A 5,757-nucleotide genomic window follows, 5' to 3' on the forward strand; every position below is an offset into this window, starting at 1 on the left:
AGCACCAACCAGTCCTATTAGTAAACCCTAATAGCACTTAGCTCCTATTTAAAGTAGTTCATATTCTTATTTTAACCTTCTTATTTTAACCTGTTCTTCAAAAGTTATTCTTTTGAAGTACAAATGTCAATCAAACCATAGAAGCCATAGTTCTTATTTGAAATACTTCTTATTTCTTAAACAACATGTTCTTCAAAAGTTATTCTTTTGAAGTATAGCATAAGTAATCATCAACCATGACATGTAGAACTTAAAATTGACAACTGTTCTTTACATATTGTTTCACCACTATTCTTTATGTGTATGATTGTTATAATGTCTTATATCACTTGGTTATGATGCTAATATAACCAAACCCTAATAAGAACCTTGTTTGAGGATCATTCTAAAAGTGCAACCAACCCTAAAGAAATCTTTACAACTCATACATCCTAAATCATCGAGATTAGGTTACGCTCGGGACGATTGCATCTCATATTATGCATTATAGCATCTTTGCCAGTTCTTTAAACATTGTCCTTACCGGACGATGATGGTATTTCAGCATTTGGAGTTATCACGTATCGAAGCTTTTGCCTCGCATAATCTTGCAGTCAAGAAAGGCAAGTTCATCGCTTGCTCATGTCATTTGATTATTTTTATCAAACTATATGCAAAGTACTATACTTATCACTCATGCATTGAAAATAAAATATTATTTTACAATTATGAATATGACTATGTGGTGGGCAATGGAACCATGGTATGTGTTGATATGGTGGAGGTTCCATTGCAATGGGTTATATCACCCTAGGATTAATTACCAATGCCGTCCAGTGATTCTAGCGCCGTACATATCGCGTTATCCATAAGATCTATAATGGCTCTGGGAAGTCAGCTGTATCTTTTCCCTTCTGCACGCCAACGGATTGGTAGAGCCGGCGGGGTGTTGGAGGCACTCGCCGTAGGTTGGGATGGCCTTTAAATCCCCATCCATTAGTGATGATGGCTCTACGATCTATGAAGGATTGTCCAAAGTACACCATGAGTAAAGTCAGTATTATCGGGGGAAGTCTACTGGAGGTGTGCGGGTGGACAAAAGGGTGGGTTTGCAGTCGCGGAGAAGGCAGTGATTGGCTTGGATCTTATACTGGGCCTCACACCAAAGGAAGTGTGGACAGGGACATACTCTCGGCCGGCAACATGGTTAAGATCTCTTGTGGGGTAAAGTAACGCACCTCTGCGCAGAGGGTATCAAGAATTGTGACTGTCACTCCCTGTTCCGGGAAGGGAACTGCGAACGCGGCAGAAAGGAACTCCACGAAGTTCTAGTCAACCCGTGAAGACCGACGGGCATAGTTTTCGGAATAAAATAAACCTTTTGAAGAAATGTTTATGAAAACTTGCATTCGCCTACGACTTTCTCGGTCTATGGCTGTAGCTAGTGCATGATACACATATTTCCTAATATGAACTTGCCGAGTACGCTCGTACTCATTCTATCTCGTTTGAACCCCCTTCTTAGATCAAGGCACCGAAGGAGAAACTACCGTGGAACTCGAAGACAAAGGAGTCAACTGCAACAAGATGAAGAATCCAATCAAAGAAGTCCATGGAGTCAACTTCTGCATCAACTATTATGGAAACCTAGACTAGTAATAGAAGGGAACCTTTCCCTAATCCTAGCACCTAAGTAGCTAGATTTCTATAGTAAGCCAAGTAGCTCTTGAACTTAAGTTAGCAATAAGATAGACTACGAGACGTTCTTCTGGAGCTTTATTTGAAGTTTTACCTCACTGTAAAGTAGGAGGTTGTGTGGATCTTATGTAAACAGATTGTGTATCCTTCTATAGACATACCTTGGACTCGCATATGTTTCTGTTGTACCACTCTGAGAGATGTAATATGGGTGGAACGGTGTTTCACTTGTGTTATGTCAACAACTTGTGTACTACACCATGCAAATGGTACGCCGGGTCACCGCAGCTGGTATCGGAGCAAATGCTTTGACCCTAGGATTAAAACCCTTTAAAGGAGACCTATAGGTTTGGTAGTGTCTATAGGAAGTATCTTAGTTAAGCCAACTATGCTAAACCAACTATTCTTTTGACTTGAGATGGGTATTCACTTGAGAATAATCCCGACACACTTGAGTCAATCTTTCTTATCTATCTTTCTTTAGTAAAGTGAATTAGTTATCTTGCTTCATTCCAAAATAAATAGAACACCATTGAAGCTTAAGATAATGGGTGGTAGCAGACCACAGTTGGTATACAACACATGGTAGTCCAAAGAGAGGATACAACCATAAGGAAGATATCCTATTGGAAGAAGTATACCAGTGCAAGTTATAGTTAAGTAAGAGTCATTAAAAATGTCAAATGACTGTTGTTAAGTAAGGGAGATAAGTTATATAAGGTAGTATATGTCTATCATGAGTCAATCATAGGAGGTAAGGAAGAGTGATAGGAGTTACATGAGTCTACTTTCAATAATAAACTAGGTACTCATATATGATTCACTTGAGAATTATGATGTGAGGGAGTAGAACATCACAAGTGAATTACAAAAGTATGATGAGGAGTAGGATTTAAGGAATAGTTCGAAAGCTTAGGCCTTAAAATCCTAATAACTGTGCCAAGTATGCTAGAATCATTGTCCTTAATTTAAAGAAGGCTTATTTAGAGCATATCACATAGAGAAATCCTAGAGTTATAGGTGGTATATTCTAAAAAATCATGTGTTTAGAGTAGACATGTTAGAACTAATTGTATTATAGGAAGTAGTCCTCAATGGCACATATATATGGTATACTATTTTGTTAGTACTTCCAAAGAAAACTAGGTTAACTTCAACTATCCCAGGCCATTTTGTTTCAAGTTGTCTCATTGCAAATGTGCAATTGAGATAAATGTTGAGACAAATAGTAGAAATTCACGAGATGCCAAATAGTAGACATGTTATCCACATTATTGATGATATCTACATGTTTTATACACATTATATGTCGTATTTATGCATTTTCCGGCACTAACCTATTAACGAGATGCCGAAGAGCCAGTTGCTGTTTTCTGCTGTTTTTGGTTTCAGAAATCCTACAAAGGAAATATTCTCGGAATTGGACGAAATCAACGCCCAGGGTCCTATTTTTGCACGAAGCTTCAAGAAGACCGAGGGGTAAAGGAAGTGGGGCCACGAGGCGCCGCCACAACAGGGCTGCGCGGCCCAGGTCTTGGTCGCGCGGCCCTGGTGTGTGGGGCCCTCGTGTGACCCCCCGCGTTGCCCTTCCGCCTACTTAAAGCCTTCATCGCGAAACCCCCAGTACCGAGAGCCACGATACGGAAAACCTTCCAGAGACTCCGCCGCCGCCAATCCCATCTCGGGGGATTCAGGAAATCGCCTCCGGCACCCTGCCGGAGAGGGGAATCATCTCCCGGAGGACTCTTCACCGCCATGGTCGCCTCCGGAGTGATGAGTGAGTAGTTCACCCCTGGACTATGGGTCCATAGCAGTACCTAGATGGTTTTCTTCTCCTCATGTGCTTCATTGTCTGGATCTTGTGAGCTGCCTAACATGATCAAGATCATCTATCCGTAATTCTATATGTTGTGTTTGTCGGGATCCGATGGATAGAGAATACTATGTTATGTTGATTATCAATCTATTACCTATGTGTTGTTTATGATCTTGCATGCTCTCCGTTATTAGTAGAGGCTCTGGCCAAGTTTTTGCTCTTCACTCCAAGAGGGAGTATTTATGCTCGATAGTGGGTTCATGCCTCCATTAAATCTGGGACAGTGACAGAAAGTTCTAAGGTTGTGGATGTGCTGTTGCCACTAGGGATAAAACATTGATGCTATGTCCGAGGATGTAGTTATTGATTACATTACGCACCATACTTAATGCAATTGTCCGTTGTTTGCAACTTAATACCGGAAGGGGTTCGGATGATAACCTGAAGGTGGACTTTTTAGGCATAGATGCATGCTCGGATAGCGGTCTATGTACTTTGTCGTAATGCCCAATTAAATCTCACAATACTAATCATATCATGTATGTGCATGGTCATGCCCTCTCTATTTGTCAATTGCCCGATCGTAATTTGTTCACCCAACATGCTATTTATCTTATGGGAGAGACACCTCTAGTGAACTCGTGGACCCCGGTCCTATTCTTTACATCCGAAATACAAATCTGCTGCTATTGTTCTTTACTTGTTCTTTGCAAACAATCATCATCCACACTATACATCTAATCCTTTGTTACAGCAAGCCGGTGAGATTGACAACCTCATCTGTTTCGTTGGGGCAAAGTACTTTGGTTGTGTTGTGCAGGTTCCACGTTGGCGCCGGAATCCCGGTGTTGCGCCGCACTACATCCCGCCGCCATCAACCTTCAACGTGCTTCTTGTCTCCTCCTCGGTTCGATAAACCTTGGTTTCTTTCGAGGGAAAACTTGCCGCTGTACGCATCACACCTTCCTCTTGGGGTTCCCAACGGACGCGTGCTGTACGCGTATCAAGCATATTTTCTGGCGCCGTTGCCGGGGAGATCAAGACACGCTGCAAGGGGAGTCTCCACAATCCAATCTCTTTACTTTGTTTTTGTCTTGCTTTACTTTATTTACTATTTTGTTTGCTGCATTATATCAAAACACAAAAACAAATTAGTTGCTAGTTTTACTTTATTTACTGTCTTGCACTCTATATCAAAAACACAAAAAAATTAGTTACTTGCATTTGCTTTACTTATTTCAACATGTTTCCTTTTTAATTTTACTGTAAAAGATATACCTGTGGGACAAGGGTCTATAATTGGAAGAGATAATATATAAGAATTTTTCACCCATGTTAGTATGCATGAAGATCTTAAAGATGTACCCCTTGCAAAAGCTGTCCCTACTTATGAAGATGCCTCTGTTTGTTTGGTACGCATGATGGAAGCTAGATTTATTAGTCTCAACCCCATGATACAACACATGTTTCTTACACTTTCTGATATGGAGCGGGGAGAGAAGAGAGATTTTGTTCTAAAAGTCTTAGTGCGAGAATTTGCTGATATAGCTAAAGAAGCTAGAAAAGTTTTTAGTAAGCATGAGAAACTTGGTACGATCACCGATTTTAAAAGAACACTTGAAAAAATGGATATGGATAGAATTAAGTACACCAATAGTGTTAATGATGGTGGGGAGATTAAAGCACTAATACCATGTAAGCTCCTAGCGATGCATGAAGCTCTAGATGATAATTATGCTTGGCTTGTTCCTGAAAATTGTTTGATGAGAGTAGCAAGCCCAAGACTAATGAAAAGGGAGCCGCTGAAACTTATGTATCCAGCATACTATGCATGGTTGAGAAAACTCCCAACACCCCCGGTAATGATGTTGATACTGCATCTCTTGACAACACTTGATATACACTTTCTGCGCCTGGCTGAAAGGCGTTAAAGAAAAGCGCTTATGGGAGACAACCCATGTTTTTACTACAGCATTTTTATTTTATATTTGAGTCTTGGAAGTTGTTTACTACTGTAGCAACCTCTCCTTATCTTAGTTTTGTGCATTGTTGTGCCAAGTAAAGTCGTTGATAGTAAGGTTCATACTAGATTTGGATTACTGCGCAAGAATGCATTTCTTTGTTGTCACGAATTTCGACCTGCCTCTCTCGTAGGTAGCTCAGAAAAATATGCCAATTTACGTGCGTGATCCACAGATATGTACGCAACTTTCATTCAATTTGGGCATTTTCATTTGAGCAAGTCTCGGTGCCTCAATAAAATC

This window comes from Lolium rigidum, chromosome 1 (genome assembly GCF_022539505.1).
Source record: "Lolium rigidum isolate FL_2022 chromosome 1, APGP_CSIRO_Lrig_0.1, whole genome shotgun sequence".
Lineage (NCBI taxonomy): Eukaryota > Viridiplantae > Streptophyta > Magnoliopsida > Poales > Poaceae > Lolium > Lolium rigidum.